Below are 21,158 nucleotides of genomic sequence, written 5' to 3'. Positions count from 1 at the left end.
CTGTGAGCATCCCCGGGCCAACGTGGATTTGTTCAAAGAGACCAGTTTCTGAAGGGTCAGACGTGTGCAGCCATCGTGGGAGTGTGACCCTAGGGTCCGGCAGAGCCTTGTCACTCACCGAAAGATGGGAGCAGCGGCGGGAACACTTCTTCATTCCAAAGTCGCTCCCGGCCCCTCCAGCCGATGGGAGAGGGGGCCCTGGTGGTCAGAAGGGGCGTCAGGAGTTTGAAGGCTCAGGGGCTGCGGGTCCAAAAGACCAGTCACCCACGGCCACGCTCATCTTCTGAGCTCCACCTGCTGGTCCCACGCAGCTGTGGCGACACCCGCCTGCTCTCTAAGTTGTTCCCATGACTGACGTTCTCAGGGGCCCGTTGGCGTGGGAGCCACGTCGGGTGACTTGCGTGGGCTCTTGGCAGGGAGCCCCTCCCTGTGGTCCTGCCCTGGACCCGTCGGGCTCTGAGAAGCTGACACTGCCAGGACAGGGGCCACGGTGGCCACGTGCCCTGAACGTCCGGGGCTGAGGCCTCGTCCTGGCAGCCGGGGCTGCAGTCACTGTGTGGTGCTGGGGCTGGAGCTGCTGTGGCCGCCACCTCCCCTGGCCATGGCGGGGCCGTGGAGGAGGCTGCAGGGGAGCCAGCCTCTCCTCCTTTGGGGGAGCCAGTGAGAAGCGCCTCCTGTCCAGTGGTTGGCACTGGGGACCCTGGCGGTGAAGGAGCTGGGGCAGAGGGTGTGGCTGGCTGTTTCTGCCCTCGAGTCCTCAGAACCCCCGCCTTCAGGTGACTCCTGTTTGCCGGCCTGTGGCCTGAGGTCCCAAGCAGCTGGGCTGAGGCTAGGCTGACTGCCCTATTTAGGGACAGGCACCAGCGGGCAGCTGTGTGGGAGGTGGGGGGGAAAGGGGGGAATGGGGTGGCCTGGCTCTGCCCAGAGAAAGGCTCTGAGGAGGCAGGGCTGCCTCAGGGCGCACTGGGTGGGCCTAGGGCTCAGCAGGTCTCAAGTTGGGCTTCACATACCGCCCCGCCTTCAGCAGCTTCCCCCGCAGGGGCTGACAGTCCTTCTGCGGGCACAGAGCTGGAGGGCATCCTCCCTTTGCTACTGGCAGGTGCGCCTGCCTGGCCCCCGGGGGTCAGGAGATGAAGGTGTTTCTGAGCAGGTACCTTGGCAGGTCATCGGGCACCTGGGAGTGTCCTACAGAGAAGAGAGGAACGATGGAGAGGACTTAGTGAGGGCAGGAGGGTTCTCGGAGAGCCCTCCCCTCCCAGGGCCGCCCCTCACAGGCCACATGGCCAGGACCAAAGTTTCTGCTCCTGCTCAGCCTGTTCACAGCCTAGCGTCACCCCAGCTCCCGCAGCGCCTTTGGTCAGGACGCCAGGCCTGGGTGCTGGGTCAGCAGAGGCATTTGAATGGTCAAGGCTGCCTCAGTGGAGGGCCACTCCCTTCAGTATCTGGTCTCCAGGGATGCTTCATCCAGGTCTAGGCGTCACCTGGGGGTGTGTCTGTGAAGCTCAGAAATGGCATGCCATGTTTCTGTGAGGACCTCCGTGTCTTTCCTGCACTTTTCACAGGGTCTGGCCCTACAGGGTGAAGGAGCACTGGCAGAGGGGAAATCAGCGCGCCCCTCACCGCCCCAGTCCCACCGGGGAGCGAGCAGAACCGGCCTGGAAGTGCGGCAGCTCCGGGTGGAGGCATCTCAGGCTCCTAGTGACAGGACTCGGCGCAGATGGAGAGGCCGGGACGGTCCAGTCACAGCTCAGCCTCCAGCTGACCGGGTCCTGCTTCCGGGCTCCACTCGGCGCCGGGGACAAGGCGGTACCGGCGGGCGGACCCAGCATCCTCCCCCGAGGTGAGCAGAGCCGGACCGCGGGCTGCGGCACCTCCCGCGAGACCCGGTGCTTCAAGGCCCCGCCCCCGGGCCCCGCGCGAAGCAGGACGGGAAATTCAGCGGAGTCCATCGTTTGCTTTTAGAGCGGGAGCTGACGCCCGCGGTCCTGGGCTGCTGCTCGCCGGTTCCCGGGAGCGGGGGGCGGAGGGGGAGGAAACGCTCAGCGGCGGCGGAGTCCCCGTGACCGACTCTGCTGTGGCCCCGGGGGCGCAGCCGGGCTCCCGCGCCTCGCACGTCCCGAGTGACTCAGGCGAGTCCCGGCCGGCGGCACTGCTGGTCGCCGTGTGTCCCTGACCCCGCACCCGACCGCCCCGGGCGGCGTGGCCTGGGCTCCGCGCCGCCCCTCCCCGCGCCGCCCCCGGCCTCCTTCCCAGCTGAGCGCGGTGTCCCCGCGGACGCAGCTCCGGGCGGGCCCGCCTGGCGGCCGGTGCTGCTGAGGCCCTGGCTCAGCCCGCGGGTCTCGCTGACCCTGAGGCCCAGGACACGGCCCTTCCGCCCAGACCCGGCTCCGGCTCCGGTGCCTCCTGTGCCTTCGGGTCCCCCCAGCCGCCTTGCGTGCTCTTGGCAGGTCCCTGTTCCCAGGAAGGGAGGCCGCGGTCTCCCTGGGAGCGCATCAGTTCAATGCGGTGCTGTTATAGGGCCCCGGGAAGCGCACACACAGTTGGGGCTGCAAAGATCTAAATATACTAATCAGCACAAAGTGGCCATTGTTCTGTGCAGGCGATCCTTTAATTACCGATTCTGTGGCTTCCTCTCAGAGTTAATATGTTGGTTAACCCGTTGACTAGAACATAGGAAGGCCGGCTGGATTTTGTGGGTGTTTGGTGTAAGTTTTATAAGGCACTGTGGGGTGCACAGTCCTCTGCCAGGGGCTGTACCCACGTGAACGCCAGGCAGTAGACAAAGAGGACATGAGAGACAGAGGCATATAGGAGAGTCTTTTAAAAAAAAAAATTTTCATTTTTTTACATAGAGGAAGGGAGAGGGATAGTTAGAAACATCGTGAGAGCGAAACATGGATCACCTGCCTCCTGCACACCCCCTACTGGGGATGTGCCTGCAACCAAGGTACATGCCCTGGACTGGGACCCTTCAGTCCGCAGGCTGTTCTCTATCCACTGAGCAAAACCGGTTAGGGCAGGAGAGTCTCTTTTGCAGGCCATGTAGCCATTGCTAACAAGGAGCCATCAGACAAAACAGTTCTTCAAAGTAGCTTCACACAGTGGCTGCGCCAAGCAGCCCTTGCTAATACAGTAGCAAACAGGAACCATACCAAGCAGCCACCCACCGGCTGGTTAGTAACACCTTTATACTAACTTAGACACAAAGGCTTCCTGACGAATAGTGACATCAGTATTTGGGTTATAGTAAGGTACTCCTGCCCAGTGTGTACAGTACAATCTCTGTGTCCTTGCTTAGATTGGCCTTGAACATCCTCATTAGGATTCTCCTGCTCAGATTGGTCTTGAACATCCGGCGTACTCTGATTAGGCTCCCACAGGCACTATCTCAGACATGGCCCAAGTTAAACTGTTCTCAAAACTGACTTATCGGAAGGAGGAAAAAGTGTCGCTGCATGGGAACCACAGGCTCAGATATTTCAGCCAAGAAAGCTGCTGATGCCAAAAAGACCTCAGAGGAGAAACCAAGTCAAATTAAACTGTTTGTGATGTGAAAGCCATTTCCAACACTGTTTTTAAAGGTTGTCTAGTGCTGACATGAATGTGTGTTTTGATTCCTGTATTTGAGGATTGCAGCTTAACCTCTGTGCCACAAAACCGTTTTCCATATAAGAGTTGTCTGAGACAGAACTGTCATCCACCGTCTACAGTGGCCGAATTTGACTGGCTGTCAGTTACTGTTCGTAGAAATGTTCTGGAGGTAATGGGTGAGGGCTGTTTCCACCCACAGCTCATCCACTTCTTTGTAGTAATAAGCTGAACTGTAGTAGATTATGTTCTTTCAAAGCTAGAACTGTTAAGTTTGCAAACAAGCACGACTGTTCCATTGCCAGTAATTTTATTCATGCCTTGGTCTTTTGGGTTTGCACCAGAAATTGGAATTGCTTGCAATTATATGTTTAGGTGGATTGAGGCTCAAAATTAATGATGACATTTACTAGTTTCTTAAAGCACCAAGTGGCTCAACTTTTGGTGAATTAGAAATGATATGTTGTTTTTGTTAGTTTCATTTCAATATGCCAGTGATCTGTTAGGTGTGCTTTTTAAATGTTGTGCCAGCATTTGAACAGAAATGCCCTTAAATGTTGAGAGCCATTTACTATAAAGTAAAACTTGTCTAAATCCTTCAATGTGAAATGTGTAGAAATTAGTGAGTAGTAGTAGGAAATGTAGGATCAATATTGTCAGACATAAGTGCTTATCTCTCAGCCCAGTGATTTCCTACAGTTGATTTTGTCAGCAGCTAACATGTAGCTGTAATGTTAATTATGTACTGATAGTGTAAGGTAACTATGAAATGGTAAGTAATTACCTGAAAGAATCAGATCTGGAATGCCCTTTGATGTTATGATTACTTGTACACCTACAATGTGATAGGATTGTATGACGCTCATCTGAGGATTAATGGCTCTTCTGTAAACTTCTGATAATTTCCTTCTCGTTTTGATTCCAACAGCTGTCCAGAATGTGTTTGAATTCACACAGAAATAATATTGATATCTGACAGCCATGTTGAACTTCTCTGAAGAAAGGGCAACAATGATTGCAGCTGGGGATTTGCAGGAATTTGTTCCTTTTGGTCAAGACCACTGCAGACACCACCCTAATGCTTTGAACCTTCAGCTTCGGCAGCTGCAGCCAGCCTCTGAGTTGTGGTCCTCTGATGGTGCTGCTGGCTTGGTGGGATCCCTGCAGGAGGTTACAATCCACGAAAAACAGGTTTTATCAAGGTACTCAGTTTGCTTTTGAAATGTAGAGAGATTCGATCTACTTGTAATTTAAGGCTACCCAGATGCAACTGAGAAATGAGTATGATGCTACTTCTAGGGTATAGGTTAAGATTTGGTCATTTTTATCAAAGCTAAAAATAATGACCTTAATTGTATTACAGTGTCATGGCTGTTTAGACATATAACTCAGGGATTTATAATGAGAGTCACTATGATTATGCTCCATTTAAATCTCTTTTTCTCCACTTAGTATGTGGGACCAGATTTCATGTTATTTGATGGTTAGATAGTAGAGTTAGCAATGGTCCCTGCTGCCAAAAACTTACATGTTTCTAGAGGAGAAAAGAAATGCCACATAAGTAGATATAGTACTAGTTTTTAAATAGGGGAATGAGAAGTAAGTGCATGTTAAACAGTCAGTCTTTCTCATCTTAATTCCATTTCTGTATCCCTTTTGGGATACCAAAATTTCCAGGACCGGAAGTCTGTAGTTAGGAATCCAAACCTTTCTCTGCCCTGTTCATTTTGATGGTTGGCACAAGGGCAGGAAGGTGAATGTATATGCAGTTGTGAAGCAGGGAAGTCTGCATGGTGGGTAAGCTCCCCCAGTGTCCCATGTGCACTTCACTGCCCCCTATGCTTCACCCCCCATATGCTTAATATGTCTTTAGTCTCCCAAGAATGTTGGTTTAATTTTTGGATATATAGGTAAGGTCTAGTTTTTGTTTATTTATGTTTTTGGCAGCATAAAATGGTAGTGTAATAATAAAATACTTAATATAGAGAATTCTTGAGGTAAATTCCCATTTTTGAAATCCTGTAAGATACAGTATGATACATACACCCACACCCCCTCCTCTGTTAATCAGTGGCACCAAACCTAAGAGTTGGGCTTGGACTGAGTCTTACTCCACAGACAGAGTAGGAGACTCTTATCTGGATTGCTGTTCAATTTTAATTAATAAATCTTGCTCCATAATGTTGCAAAAGAAATAAAAACCACGTAAACATGTCTTATGTATGTAAATTTTTAAGGAAAGCTGGCAGTTAAGGAGAGGCGGAAGTGAAATTGGAGAAGTGGATTATGACGAGGAACTCTATATGGCTGGAAATATGGTGATCTGGAGCAAAGGAAGTAAAAGCCAGGCATTGGCTCTTTACAAGGCCTTTACAGTTGATAGTCCTGTTCAACAGGTGAGTTGATTGGAATTTTAGTATTTGATTGATTCTTGAGTAATTTTTTAAAAAAAACAAAGCTTTTATCCTAAAATTTAACAGAAATAATAAAAACAATATATAATGATCCCAGTAGCTAGATATATGTTTTAACATATAGTGAAGATAATGGTAGGGAAATAAACATTTCATTTATTTTCTATATCATCATTTTTTTTTTGCACTGTTCTTTGTCAATTTAATGGTAATGTGTAAACACTTGAGTAATTCCATTAGTTATTGCCAAAAAATTTATAAGGCTTAAATTTAAGGGTATAAGAATATATTAGCACATGATTATATTTGGTTGCAAAGTGTTGAATAAATAAAAATCAAGTTCATAGTAAAAATACTCAGAGAGTAAGGGAAAGGGGAAAAAAATCTAATTTGCTGTCATTGCACCTGCTTGGGTTGCACTCAGGGGGCAGACTCAGTGAGCACCAAAGCCCCATTGAAGCAAGTCTTGCCCCAGAGGGGTGTGTCCAGCATAGAAGTTCTCCCTCTGCAGACACAGCTGATTCTCACAGCCGATTGGCCTGGAGGTCAATTCCTCCCAGTGATAACTACAACAATCAAGGCTTAACTACAACAAGACTGTGCACAAAGACCACAAGGGGGTGCACCAAGAGTGTCCTCCTCAGGTAATTGGGGAGGCTGAACCACTGGGCCCTAGTGGACACTCAGCACAGAAAACCACTTTATCAACACAGGGAAGCACAAAAAATGCGGAGACAAAGAAGAAGGACACAAATGATAGAAATGGAGGAAAGCAAACTACTGGATATAGAGTTCAAAACCACACTTTTAAGGTTTTTCAAGAATTTTCTGGAAACTGCCGATAAACTTAATGAGGTCTACAAGAAATCTAATGAGACCCTCGAGGTTGTGATAAAGGACCAACTAGAAATTAAGCATACACTGACTGAAATAAAGAATATTATACAGACTCCCAACAGCAGACTAGAGGATTGCAAGAATCAAGTCAACGATTTGAAATACGAAGAAGCAAAAAACACCCAACCAGAAAAGCAAAATGAAAAAAGAATCCAAAAATACGAAGATAGTGTAAGGAGCCTCTGGGATAGCTTCAAGCGTACCAACATCCGAATTATAGGGGTGCCAGAAGATTAGAGAGAGCAAGATATTGAAAACCTATTTGAAGAAATAATGACAGAAAACTTCCTCTACCTGGTGAAAGAAATAGACTTACAAGTCCCGGAAGCGCAGAGAACCCCAAACAAAAGGAATCCAAAGAGGACCACACCAAGACACATCATAATTAAAATGCCAAGAGCAAAAGACAAAGAGGGAATCTTAAAAGCGGCAAGAGAAAGAAAGTCAGTTGCCTACAAGGGAGTGCCCATACGACTGTCAGCTGATTTCTCAACAGAAACTTTGCAGTCCAGAAGGGAGTGGCAAGAAATTTTCAAAGTGATGAATGCCAAGAACCTACAACCAAGATGACTTTATCCAACAAAGCTATCATTCAGAATTGAAGGTCAGATAAAGAGCTTCACAGATAAGGAAAAGCTAAAGAAGTTCATAATCCACCAAACCAGTATTATATGAAATGCTGAAAGGTATCCTTTAAGAAGAGGAAGAAGAAGAAAAAGGTAAAGATACAAATTTTAAACACCAAATACACATCTATCAACAAGTGAATCTGAAAATCAAGTGACTAATCTGATGAACAGAATGAACTGGTGATTATAATAGAATCAGGGGCATAGAAAGCGAGTGGACTGGCTATTCTTGGGGGGCAAAGGGGTGAGGGGGGTGTGGGAAGAGTCTGGACAAAAATCGCGCACCTATGGATGAGCACAGTGGATGGGGAGTGAGGGAGGAGGGTGGGGTGGGAACTGGGTGGAGGGGAGTATGGGGGGAAAAAAGAGGAACAAATGTAATAATCTGAACAATAAAGATGTAATTAATTTAAAAAAAGAAAAAAAAGAACAGTAATAAAAAGCAAAAAAAAAAAAGAGTCATGGAGGGGGAAAAAGGTGGGGCCTATTCTAGGTTAAAAGAGACTAAAGGACATCACCAAATGCAATATTTTTTGCACCATTTTGAATGAACTTTGATTGAGTCCTGGTTCTAGCAAATTATCTTAAAAAAACATTTTGGGGAAAATTTGAAAAAGTTGCAAATGGACTGAATATTAGGCGATGTTAGAAAAATTTTTTCTTAGGCAAAGATGATGGTTTTGTGGTGTATAGGAGAAGAATATTTATTTTGGGGAAATGCATGATGAAGTCATGATGTGGGGGATTTTCAGGTACTCAGCACCCCCCACTCAAATCCCTCACATGCACATAAGCAGGTATGGCATAATGGTAACCACAGTTAGATTTATTTGTTTATTTTTAAAACATTTTTTATTGATTTTAGGGAGGAAGGGAGAGGGAGAGAGAGAGAGAGGAACATCAGTAACATCAATGGTAAGAAGAGAACCATTGATTGGCTGCCTGCTGCATGCCCACTACTAGGGATTGAGCCCGCAGCCTGGGTATGTGCCCATGACTGGAATCAAACGCAGGACCAGTCCGCAGGCCGATGCTCTATCCACTGAGCCAAACAGGCTAGGCCTTAACAACTGTTAGATTTAGATGAAACAGGTGTTCACTGTATTATTTCAACTTTTCTTACTGAATATTTTTAGAATAAAAAGTTTTGGGGCGAGGGAGAATATATTTATAGCAGTTGAATTAATTATTGGGCTATTGACAAGAGATTTCAAGACTTTTTGACTAATGTTAAATTCCTTAGTGGTAAGCACTGCAATCTTGGTACCTGGACATTGCTTTTTTGTGTTTTCCCCCATTAACTGTTTCCTGATGAACATTGTACCCTCCTAACAATATACTGGGAACGGTAAACTGAATTATTCCTAAACTTGAGGGCATGTGTAAAAGCATTTCTGTCCAGGAGTGTTGAAGCCAGTGACCATTTTTTTAAAATATATTTTTATTGATTTCAGAGAGGAAGGGAGAGGGATAGAAAGATAGAAACATCAATGATGAGAGAGAATCATTGATCGGCTGCCTCCTGCACGCCCCCTACTGGGGATTGAGCCTGCAACCCGGGCATGTGCCCTCGACTGGAATCGAACCTGGGACCCTTCAGTCTACAGGCTAACGCTCTATCCACTGAGCAAAACCAGCTAGGGCGCCAGTGACCATTTTGATGATATTTCCGCCCCGCCCTCCCCCCCACCGCCATCCCCCATGTAACCATATGGTTAGTGTAGTTGTGAAAGTGGCATGACGATATCCAACTAGTGTTTGGTTTTTTGGGTTTTTTTGGGGGTTTTTTAGTATGTATTTTTATTTTTCAGAGAGGAAGGGAGAGGAAGAGAGAGATAGAAACATCAATGATGAGAGAGAATCATTGATTGGCTGCCTCCTGCACAACCCACACTGGGGATGGAGACTGCAATTCAAACATATGCCCTGACCTGGAATCAAACTGTGACCTCCTGGTTCATTGGTCGATGCTTAACCACAGAGCCATGCTGGCTGGGCTCAAACTAATTCTTTGCTTCTATGTTTCCATCTTAAATTCTCCAAAGGATGATTGCATGTTTACTAGATTCCATGGATGTGCAGTTAGATGAATTGTCTCTTTTGTCTCCTTTATCTTAAGATTGCTTGTAAATAGAACGATAAGATTTTTAATTTCAGTCCTTTTGGTCCGGAAAACATATTGTTCTTTAGTCTTCTTACTATATGGGGGAAGATATTTTGTATTTGGTTAGGAATCAATACCAGGTGTATGTGTCTCAGATTTAGTTGAACAAATAAACAGATAACTAAAATGCTGTATGCAGATAAATTAAAATGCCATGTAATACCTGTGTGTCCACAGTGTGGTGAGTCAGGGGACTGGCTCTGAAGGCAGGATTTCTCAAAGAAGTTGCTGATTGAACTGGAAGTTGGGAAAAGAAGGGCATTCTAGGCAGAGCGAATCAGTCAAACGATTTATGGAAAAACACGATGTTTTCTAAGTTCAGAACGGATGTACACACGGTTTGGGTGTGGAGTGATGCTTGCAGGTGCTGAGTGGATCCAAACTGAAGGGCCTTGTTTGTACCTGGGAACTTGAAATTTACACTGTGCACAGAAGGAGCCTGTCAAGGATGTTAAAATGGAAAGTACGTCTTCAGTTCTGTATTTTGAGAAGATATGACTTCGGTGGCAATGTGTAGGATGTGTAGGATTGTCTGGAGAGTAGAGAGACTGTTGTCAAGGATACTGTTCTATGATAGTTCAGGGGAAAAAGATTGGCTCTAAAGAGAGAAGACAGAGATGAGAGACAGAGCTGAGGGAATGTGCAAGTCCTGAGACATCCATCAGGAGTAAGGGAGAGTATGAAAATACTATTGGGGTGGGGATGGGAGTGGCCTGGAAGAGATTAATGCGGGGAAAGGAGGACCTATGTAATACTTTCAACAATATAGATTTAAAAAATAAAAATAAAATAAAATACTGTCTGCTTTTAGAGACTGGGAGGATGGGATTTCATAAAAGGAAGCTGAGTCAATAATAGGTACAGTGTAGATTTGAGACATTTCAGGTGGGAGTGCAGCTCTAATGCCGGTTTTTCCTAAATTAAACAACCACAGATCAGACAATTCAATTTAAAACTGGACAAAGGGCTTGAACGCGAATTTCTCTAAAGATATGTACATGGCCAATGAGCACATGAAACAGTGCTCAGCATGTTTAATCATTAGGCAAATGCAAATCAAAACCACAGTGAGCTATCATGTCATACCTACTGAGATGACTGATATATTAAACAATGAAAAAAATAAGTGAGGATGTTGAAACTGGAACCCTGTGATCACTGGTGGAAAAGTAAAAAATGCCACCGATGGAAACCATTTGCTGTTTCTCAAAAAGTTAAACCTCGGCAGGGTGGAGGGGATCAATGGGGGATAGAAAGGGACATCTATAATATTTTCAACAATAAATTTCAAGATAAATTGGGGGGTGGGTGAGTTAAACCTAGAATCACCATATGATTCAACAATTCCCCTTTTGGGTATATATACACAAAAGACAGAAGCATCGATCAGATGCTCAAACCTCAGAGGGAAGGTAGGGGAGGGTGGGGGTCAGGGATAGAGGTCAACCAAAGGACTTGTATACATGCATATAAGCATAACCAATGGACACAGACCCAGGGGAGTGAGTTCATTAATGGGAGTGGGGTGGGGGGCAATGGGGGAATTAGGACATATATGTAATACCTTAATAAAAAAATGTTGAAATAAAAAGAAAAGATTTGAAAGCAGGGACTCAGTCGAACACCAGTGTTCATAGCAGCATTATTCACAATAGTTGAAATTGGAAACAACCCCAATGTGTATGGAGAGATGACTGGATATACAATATGTGGTATTTGCCTACAATGAAATATTTAGCCTTTAAAATGAAGGAAATTCTGAGATGTGCTACAACATGGATGAACCTTGAGGATGTTATACCCAACATAACATAAATACTGTATAATTCCACCTTCATGGGGTACTTTGCTTCGAATAGGTAAATTCATAAGGACAGAAAATATAATAGAAGGTGAGGGAGGGAGAAAGGGGGAGTTGTTGAATTGGCAGTTTGTATTTGGGATAATGGGAAAGTTCTGGAAATGGATAGCATTGAGGTTACACAACTTTATGAATGAATGTATTTAATTGTACTGAATTTGTACACCATAAATGGTTAAAATGGTAAATTTTACATTATGTATATTTAACCACAATTAAAAAACCCATAAAATACCATGAAATAATTTCAAGTAAGTGATTGTTAGGCATGCTAGTGAAAGTTGAATGGCATTTCCTAGTTTATGTTTTGCAAGATGAAAGGGAAAGTTTAGTTTTTCTAAAGATTTTTTTCTGACTGTCTAAAAATGATGAGATCATTAAGAAGCCTGTAGGTTATGAATAGCTCTTCTGGTAATCATTAGTTTTATAAAGGACATAAGGTCAATACAGGTTGAGCCACGGTTTGAGGACACTTTTGTGGCAAGGCTTATATCTAGTAGATTTTTAAATTTTTGTCTACATTTTTCTTAAAATTTATTTACACACATACTTTATCTTTTCTTATAATATTTATTTTTAATCTGTTTAATTTTATTTTACCTTTTTTAGTTCCCATGGTGTATGTGTTGAGCTGGTGAGAAGATAGTATATAGCTATATGTCATATTTATTTATTTATTTATTTTTAAAATCTTTCCTTTTGAAAGTATTATAGATGCCCCCCCCCTTTTTAAAAATATATTTTATTGATTTCTTACAGAGAGGAAGTGAGAGATAGAGAGTTAGAAACATCACTGAGAGAGAAACATGGATCAGCTGCCTCCTGCACACCCCCTGGGGATGTGCCCTCAACCCAGGTACATGCCCTTGACCGGAATCGAACCTGGGACCTTTCAGTCTGCAGGCCAACGCTCTATCCACTGAGCCAAACCGGCTTCAGTGTCCCCCCTTTGTTATTGTTCCCTTCTAGCTCACCATAATTCTTATTTAGATACTATTTGTTAATAGGCTATTATTTAGATGCAATTCTTAGATAAGCATTTTGATTTAATTTTAGGCATTTATCATATCACAGGGTAAGTCTGAAAAAGTCTACAATAAGTTTCTTTTTAGAATTCTATTGAACTTTTTGATTCCAAATGTATACCTCTTTTTTGTTGTTGTTCAAAACAAAGTGAATAATTGTGGTTTTGTCTAAGCATTTTTATATTATTCATTAAAGGAAGAGTCCCACATCTTTCTGGAGAAGGTGCTGTGGAGACTGTGGAAATGACAACAAAGAGCCTCAAATCTCGTGGAGAAAGTGCTTTGGAGACTGGAAATGACAACAGAGGACTTAGAAGATCACTAAAGTTATTTAGGTGTTTTGATATTCCTTTCATTTTCCAGCATTGTGATTACTTGATTTTTAAAATGTTTTGATTTCAGGGACAGGAAGGGAGAGGGAGAGAGACAGAAATATCCTTGATGAGAGAGAATCATCAGTTGGCTGCCTCCTGCACACTCCCTCCTGGGAATAAAACCGGAAACCTGGGCATGTGCCCTGGTCAGGAATTGAACCACGACCTCTTGGTTCATGGATTGATGCTCAACCACTGAGGCACACCTGCTGGGCCAGCATTGGGATTTTTTTTTTCATATTCTTCGATCAACTTAATGTGAAAATGGAACTTGAATCCTTAAATTGAACTTTTTATTGTTTAAAGCAGTGGTTCTCAACCTGTGGGTCGTGAGCTCTTTAGGGGTCGAATGACCCTTTCAGAGGGGTCGCCTAATACCATGGGAAAACACATATATAATTACATATTGTTTTGGGGATTAATCACTATGCTTTAATTATGTTTAATTTGTAACAGTGAAATTGGGGGTCAACATTAACATGAGGAACTATATTAAAGGGTCGCGGCATGAGGAAGGTTTAGTTTAACACTGGTTTAAAGTATTACATATGTCTCCTTCTCCCCCCATCGACCCCTCCTTGGTCACTCCCACCCCCCTAATTACAAGGAGGCATGATTTAAAAAGTCAATATCTGTTTCTTCTTCTCGGGATTGGGAGTATTTACTGAATTCAGACCACCCCCAGAAGGTAGAGTCTCACCTTTTGAACAGATCTTTATGTCTGAATCCTTTGGAAAGTTTCTCAGATGAAGGATGAAGACTTGTCACAGAATCTCAGTCTGGATTCTTCTACACTTCTCTCACATACCTGCAATCTTTTTCCTTCTTCACTGGGTCTCTGAGGAGCCTAAATGGAATACTCTGATGGGAGAAGGAATTCATTCACTTGTTGACCCCCCCTTGTTCAGTTGGCAAGGTAAATACTGTGTGTAGAGTGAAAACTTCCAGGAGTGCTCAGGTGACTCAGAAATTGGCCTTAGGAACCCAGAGCATTTTTTTGCAAAACACAGAATTGTTTGAAGATATTGGCTATGTAAGGTCTTGTGAGTCATCTTTGTCCTAAGATCAGCAGGAAGCCAGGAAACATGGTAAACACTGGGGGTGACCCAGTGCATTTCATGTTGACAGGCTGACTGCCTGCACTGTGGATGAAGGTCTATAACAATACCTGCTATGCTGTAACAATACCTACATTCTAGTAGTGCTTACAGTTCAGAGAATTGCAGTTTAGCTACATAAATTGTCAACAAGGCCAGGGAATCTGACCCCCATTAGTGATGAGAAAACCTGACAGAGTGTGTTTCCAAGACCATGACGCTTGGTTCGCTGTGGGTTCTGCTGTACTTGTGCTGTGGCCTTCTGTGTCTCTCAGGTTCCTGGTGGATCTGCGTTTAAATGGTGCTGACACTGCACTCTCCCAGCCTTGCCAGCACTCTGTTTAACACTGAATTCTAAAGGTCACACACTTGGGTATTGTGACCCTTGATAATAAAATTGAATGGAATAAAAATATCAACATCTGAGTTAATATTACAGCACGTTTTCTAATTTTTGTGATCTTCCTTGAGATAAAGAAGTTGTATTCTGAGACATGGCACTTTTAATTTTTTTATTTCTCTTCGGACAAATCATTACTATCATGAAAACTGTTTTATAATGAAATGATTTCCAACCCTAATAAAGGGCTCTGGTATTTTTCACATATTTTATTTAGTTTTAAAACGTCACAGTGAATTAACTGGTATTTCCCCATTTTCTGGAGAAAATATTGAGGCTCTAGAGATGGTTTTTTGAAGATCAACAGCTAATAGGTAATGGAAGAGAACCGAGATCACAGTGTTTTTACAGTAGTTTCACATGCACAAAATTTGTCTAGCAAAAGTCGTTGAGGTTGCACTTATCATACTGGGCACTGGAAAGTCCAGAAATAGAATAAAGGGGCTCTGGATTTGATTATCTTTTTTTCTCATAAGTATGTTTTTAAATGGGAAAGTTCTACTGATGAATGCTAACTGTTGGGGGTAAATATTGTAATACCTTCCTAGTTATTTGTATTTTATATGTTCTTGTTGTTGTAGGGACTAAAAATTGGAGTTTTACTTAGATCATTACTGCAAGGATTACACAATGCTTTTCAGAACAACTGAAGAAGTATGCACACTTGATCAAGGTAAGCATCTGTGTCATTAAAGGTTTTGTGAAGAGTATGGTGACATTTTCTTGTATTTCTGTTATGTTTGGACTCTATGTCATAAACTCGCTTCTAAACAACATAGAGTACAGCCCAGCTGATGGGGTGTCAGGTCCTGTGACTTCTCTGGTACTCTCATTCTTGAGGTCCCTTCCTTCCTCTCAGCTTCTCTCTCGCTTTCTCTGTGTGTGTGCGTCTCTGTCTGTGTCACTGACCTCCTGTTGTTCAGTCAGTAAGCTGAATCCACCCCCTTTTCCTTACCACTTTAGTAAATCTTGGTTTTGGTAAGTGCTCCATTTTGTTCTGAGAGTGTCTTGGTCTGAGAAAAAATACGGCATATCGTGCTACTTTATTATAACTTCTAGACATAAACTGTCAAGTGCCATGAGTGGGATAGATTTCCACCTTGACATTCCTGATACGACGATTCTAGTGTGAAGCCATCAAGGTGAGCAGCAAGAGTACTAAGCCACATTGACTTCAGGGCCTCCTGATACCATGTGTTCTCTGCGACCTGTCAACCTCTAGTATCGCCAGGTCCCTAACCATTCTCTACCTGCAGGCCGAAGGATCTTTTGAAAATGTCAATATGATCATGTCTCTTCTGAAAACTGCCAGTGGTCTCCTATGGCCTTTAGAAATGAGTCCCAAATCCTTAGCGTGTCCGTTTAGGCCGTCCATGATCCGACCTTAGCTTCTTTTGCAGTCTTGTCTCTCCCTCACCCCTTTTCTGTGGTCACACTTTGAGATCCTCATTGGCATCACACTCTGCCAGCCTAACTTAGAGCTGTGCCATGCCCTGTATCCCGACGTCTCACTCTGGAGTCAGTGGAAGGCTGGTGTACATTCCGGAATCGCCCATCTTTCCCCTGTCCTGCTCTCTGCTCCCATAGTTCTTTTGTTTTTGTTTTCGTGTTTGTTGTTGTTGTTTTCAGCAATACCATGAAATGCTACAACCTTGTCCACCCTCAGGAGTTTTAAGGATCTCATTCAGTGTGGAAGCTGAGAATTATAAGCAGCAGAATAGTGATGAAGCTAACAGGAGGGACTTGTCTTTCTCACAAAAGAAGAAGTCCATAGGTATGTGGATCCAATATTGAAGTCAGCTGCTCAGTGATGTCAGGGTAAGCTCCCAGCATCAACGAGAGGAAAAAAATCCTCTGCTCGCTATTGTGCTTTATATCAGAGAGGAAAATAGTGTCTCAGAAATCAACTATGAGACTCTTGGGTGAACCCATGGGCAGAACGGGCCGAATTGCAAGGGACATAGAGCAGTTTAGTGTCAAACTGCTCCTGAAAGAGGTGCCTCAGCCCAGGAGGAGGTGGTGAGGGGAAGGGCAGTGGGGACCTGTGGGATGGTGAGCTTCGTGTTTCTACTGTGATCACTGATAGCCCCGGACATTTCTTCTTTGTAGACTTGTGGAGGAAAGGTGCCCCGAGATTCAGGGATGACTTTTAAACAACGGTTTCCTAGCGTTTTGAAGTGCCCTGTCTCATAGGGTCCATATCCACATATAACTGGTTAAACATAGATGTCATTATTGATCTCAGAGAGAGGAAGGGAAAGGGAACAGAGAGAGCAGCGGGGGGTGGGGGTGGGGGCGGTGAGGAGGCTGGGGAAGGGGAGAGAGAAACATCAATGATGAGAGAGCATCATCGGTCCCATAGCCCCAGCGCGCAACCCCCGTACGAGCCCTGACTGGGAATGAAACGGGGATCTCTTGGTTCTGGGGTCCACGCTCAAGCACTGAGCCACGCCATCCCGGCAGCCACATATCACTTTAAAATGAAACTTTTTTTTTTAATTCAAATTTACTAAAACTTAAAATTCACTGGGACATTTCGGTTTCTCTTGTTGGATACCTGAGGAGTGTTGGCTTGGTGTATTGACAACCTGGTTTGCCTTGAAAGCAAATATGAAATGAAAGAAAGGAAATGTGTCTCCCCTCAGAGCAAAGTGTTCACATGAGAACGATGAGCATTGGATGATTGGGCCACAGCACTGAACGGATCCCTCTTGCACAGCGTGCCTCCCTTTGAAATACTCACCAGTGGCATTCTTTTGTCCTTTTCTGCTTAGAATTTTCTGACATGGTGGTTTTCATTTTAATTATAGATTGTTCCAGTGGTGGTGTCAGTGAACTATGGGCCTTCCGGTGGAACCAGGCTGTGTACCTTGTTTCCCTAGCGACCTGTTCCAGTGGAACCATTGCCTCTCCCTAATCTGAGTTTGACTTGTGAGTTAAATTCTGGGCGCATGGAGGAAGGGAAATGATTCAGGAAGTGTTTAGTGGAGGGAGTTGTTTTGAGTTACTCCTGTTGCAACCAAAGCAATGCTCTTGCTATTCCTAGTGATATTAAATATGGTTAAGAGCTAGTCTACTGGTTGTTTCTGGCCAAATAGCAAATCCAGCTAAATAGCAAGGGAAGTAGAAGGTCCCCCATTAAGTAATTTTTCCTTTCATGAGACCATTTCAAGATACAAATTGGCATTTGGGAAAGTTTAGAAAGATATGATTGAGTCTGGCCAGTGTTGCACAGTGGTTGAGCGTCTGCCTGGGAACCGGACAGGAGTGCACAGTTGGTTTGATTCGGGGTCAGGGAACAGGCCCGGGGTGCAGACTGGATCACCAATAGGGGTCGTGAAGGAGGCAACCGATCAATGCTTCTCTCTCATCATTTACGTTTCTGTCTCGCCCTTTCTCCCTCCCTGAAATCAATCAAAGTGTATTTTTAAAATATAGATTGAGTCTAGCCCCGGCTGATGGGGCTCATTGGATGGGCATCTCCCCTTGCACTGAAAGGTTTCCGGATCAGTTCCCAGGGAGGGCACGTGGCAGGGTTTTGCGGTCAATTCCATGTCACGGGGGTGGGCAGGAGGCGGCTGGTGCGCCTCTCATCTGTGCTCTCTGCCTCTCCCTTCCTCTCTCTACTGTCTGTGTATATACTGGAGGTATGATCCTTGTGTCAACCAGAACCTATACATGAAGCAAAATGAGAAGAAACTGTCACTTCTGGTAGTTTCACTGCTGACAGTTCACCAGTGTGAACATTCTGGTGTATATATTTCCAGATTTTATTTGCCCATTTTATCAGTGTAAACGTAGTTATCAGAAGAAATTAAATGTTTCAAAACTTATTTTAAAACTGTATTATACAGTGAGCACCTTCCATGTCAGCATGTATGTGTACGTGTGTGCGTGCGTGTGTGTGTGTGTGTGTGTGTGTGTATGGAATTATGTATATGTACATGAGAAGACATGGTCTACACGTGTTTTTATTTTTTATTTATTTATTTTTTATTAGTTAAGGTATTACAAATGTGTCCTCATCCCCCCCTTTAACCCCCAACCTCCCCCACACACACAAACTCATGCTCCCATCCCCCCGTTGTCCATGTCCATTGGTTTGGCTTATATACATGTATACAAGTCCTTCTGTTGATCTCTTCCCCTTACCCCCGCCCTCCCCTACTTTCCTTCTGGGGATTGATAGCCTGATCGCTGTTTCTCAGTCTTTGGGTCTGTCCTTTTTCATCAGTCTATGTTGTTCTCTATAATCCACAAATGAGTGATATCATGTGGTATTTATCTTTCTCTGACTGGCTTATTTCACTTAGCATAATGCTCTCCAGTTCCATCCATGCTGTTGCAAAAGGCAAGAGTTCCTTTTTTTTACCGCAGCATAGTATTCCATTGTGTATATGTACCACAGTTTTCTAATCCACTCATCTGCTGATGGGCACTTAGGCTGTTTCCAAATCTTAGCTATGGTGAATTGTGCTGCTATGAACATAGGGGTGCATATATCCTTTCTAATTGGCGTTTCTGGTTTCTTGGGATATATTCCTAGGAGTGGGATCACAGGGTCAAATGGGAGTTCCATTTTTAGTCTTCTGAGGTAGCTGCATACTGTTCTCCACAGTGGCTGCACCAGTCTGCATTCCCACCAGCAGTGCAGAAGGGTTCCTTTTTCTCCACATCCTCTCCAACACTTGTTGTTTGTTGATTTGTTGATGATAGCCATTCTGACAGGTGTGAGATGATAACGCATTGTCGTTTTGATTTGCATCTCTCGTATAATTAGTGACTTTGAGCAGGTTTTCATATGTCTTTCTGCCTTCTGTATGTCCTCTTTCGAAAAGTGTCTATCTAGGTCCGTTGCCCATTTTTTTATTGGATTTTTTATCTTCCTTTTGTTAAGTTTCATGAGATCCCTGTATATGTTGGAAATTAAACCCTTATCGGTGGTATCATTGGTAAATATGTTCTCCCATGTAGTGGGTCTTCTTGTTGTTTTTTTGATGGTTTCCTTTGCTGTGCAAAAGCTTTTTCTTTTGATGTAGTCCCATTTGTTTATTTTCTCTTTAGTTTCCATTGCCCTAGGAGCATTATCAGAGAAGAAATTTCTTCGGCATATGTTTGCGATTTCGCTGCCTGTGGATTCCTCTAGTATTTTTATGGTTTCCCGTCTTACGTTTAAGTCTTTTATCCATTTTGAGTTTATTTTTGTGTATGGTGTGAGTTGGTGATCTAGTTTCATCCTTTTGCATGTATCTGTCCAATTTCCCAACACCATTTATTGAAAAGACTGTCTTGACTCCATTGAATGCTCTTGCCTCCTTTGTCGAATATTAATTGGGCATAGTGGTTTGGGTCGATTTCTGGGGTCTCTTTTCTATTCCATTGATCTATATGTCTGTTCTTGTGCCAGTACCAAGCTGTTTTAAGAACAGTGGCTTTGTAATACAGTTTGATATCTGGTATTGAGATCCCACCTACTTTGTGTTTTCTCAGGATTGCTGCAGCTATTCGGGGTCTTTTTTTATTCCAGATGAATTTTTGGAACGTTCGTTCTAGATTTGTGAAATATGCCGTTGGTAATTTAATGGGGATTGCATTGAATCTATAAATTGCTTTGGGTAGTATGGACATTTTGATGATGTTGATTCTACCAATCCGTGAACACGGTATATTCTTCCATCTGTTTATGTCTTCCTCTATCTCTTTTTTCAGTGTCCTGTAGTTTTCAGCATATAAGTCTTTTACCTCCTTAGTTAAGTTTATTCCTAGGTATTTTAATTTTTTTGGTGCAATGGTAAATGGGATTGCTTCTGTAGTTTCACTTTCTGTAAGTTCACTATTGGTGTAAAGAAATGCCATGGATTTCTTAGCATTAATTTTGTATCCTGCTACATTGCCAAATTCATTTATTAAGTCTAATAATTTTTTGATGGAGGCTTTAGGGTTCTGTATGTACAGTATCATGTCATCTGCAAATAAGGACAGTTTTACTTCTTCTTTTCCAATCTGGATGCCTTTTATTTCTTCTTCGTGTCTGATCGCAATGGCTAGTACTTCCAGTACTATGTTGAACAGGAGTGGTGAGAGGGGGCATCCCTGTCTTGTTCCTGTTTTTAGGGGGAATGGTTTTCGTTTTTGCCCATTGATTATGATGTTGGCTGTGGGTTTGTCATATATGGCTTTTATTATGTTGAGGTATGATCCCTCAATTCCTATCTTGCTGAGAGTTTTTATCAAGAAAGGGTGTTGGATTTTGTCAAATGCTTTTTCCGCATCAATTGATATGACTATGTGGTTTTTTTCTCTCAATTTGTTTATGTGATGTATCACGTTTATTGATTTGTGGATATTGTACCATCCTTGCATCCCTGGGATAAATCCTACTTGGTCATGGTGTATGATCTTTTTGATGTACTGCTGGATCCGATTTGCTAGGATTTTGTTGAGGATTTTGGCATCTATGTTCATGAGGGATATTGGCCTATAATTCTCTTTCATTGTATTGTCTTTATCTGGTTTTGGGATTAGGGTGATGTTGGCTTCATAGAATGAGCTGGGAAGTGTTCCTCCCTCAAAGATCTTTCGACATAGTCTGAGGAGGATAGCTTTTAGGTCTTCCTTGAATGTTTGGTAAAACTCCCCTGTGAAGCCATCTGGCCCGGGCTTTTGTTTGCTGGAAGCTTTTTGATTACTGCTTCGATTTCCTCCATAG

The sequence above is a fragment of the Myotis nattereri genome (genome assembly GCF_964212035.1).
Source record: "Myotis nattereri genome assembly, chromosome: 10".
Lineage (NCBI taxonomy): Eukaryota > Metazoa > Chordata > Mammalia > Chiroptera > Vespertilionidae > Myotis > Myotis nattereri.
The sequence above is the reverse complement of the archived record's forward strand: the minus strand, read 5'-3'. Positions refer to the sequence as shown.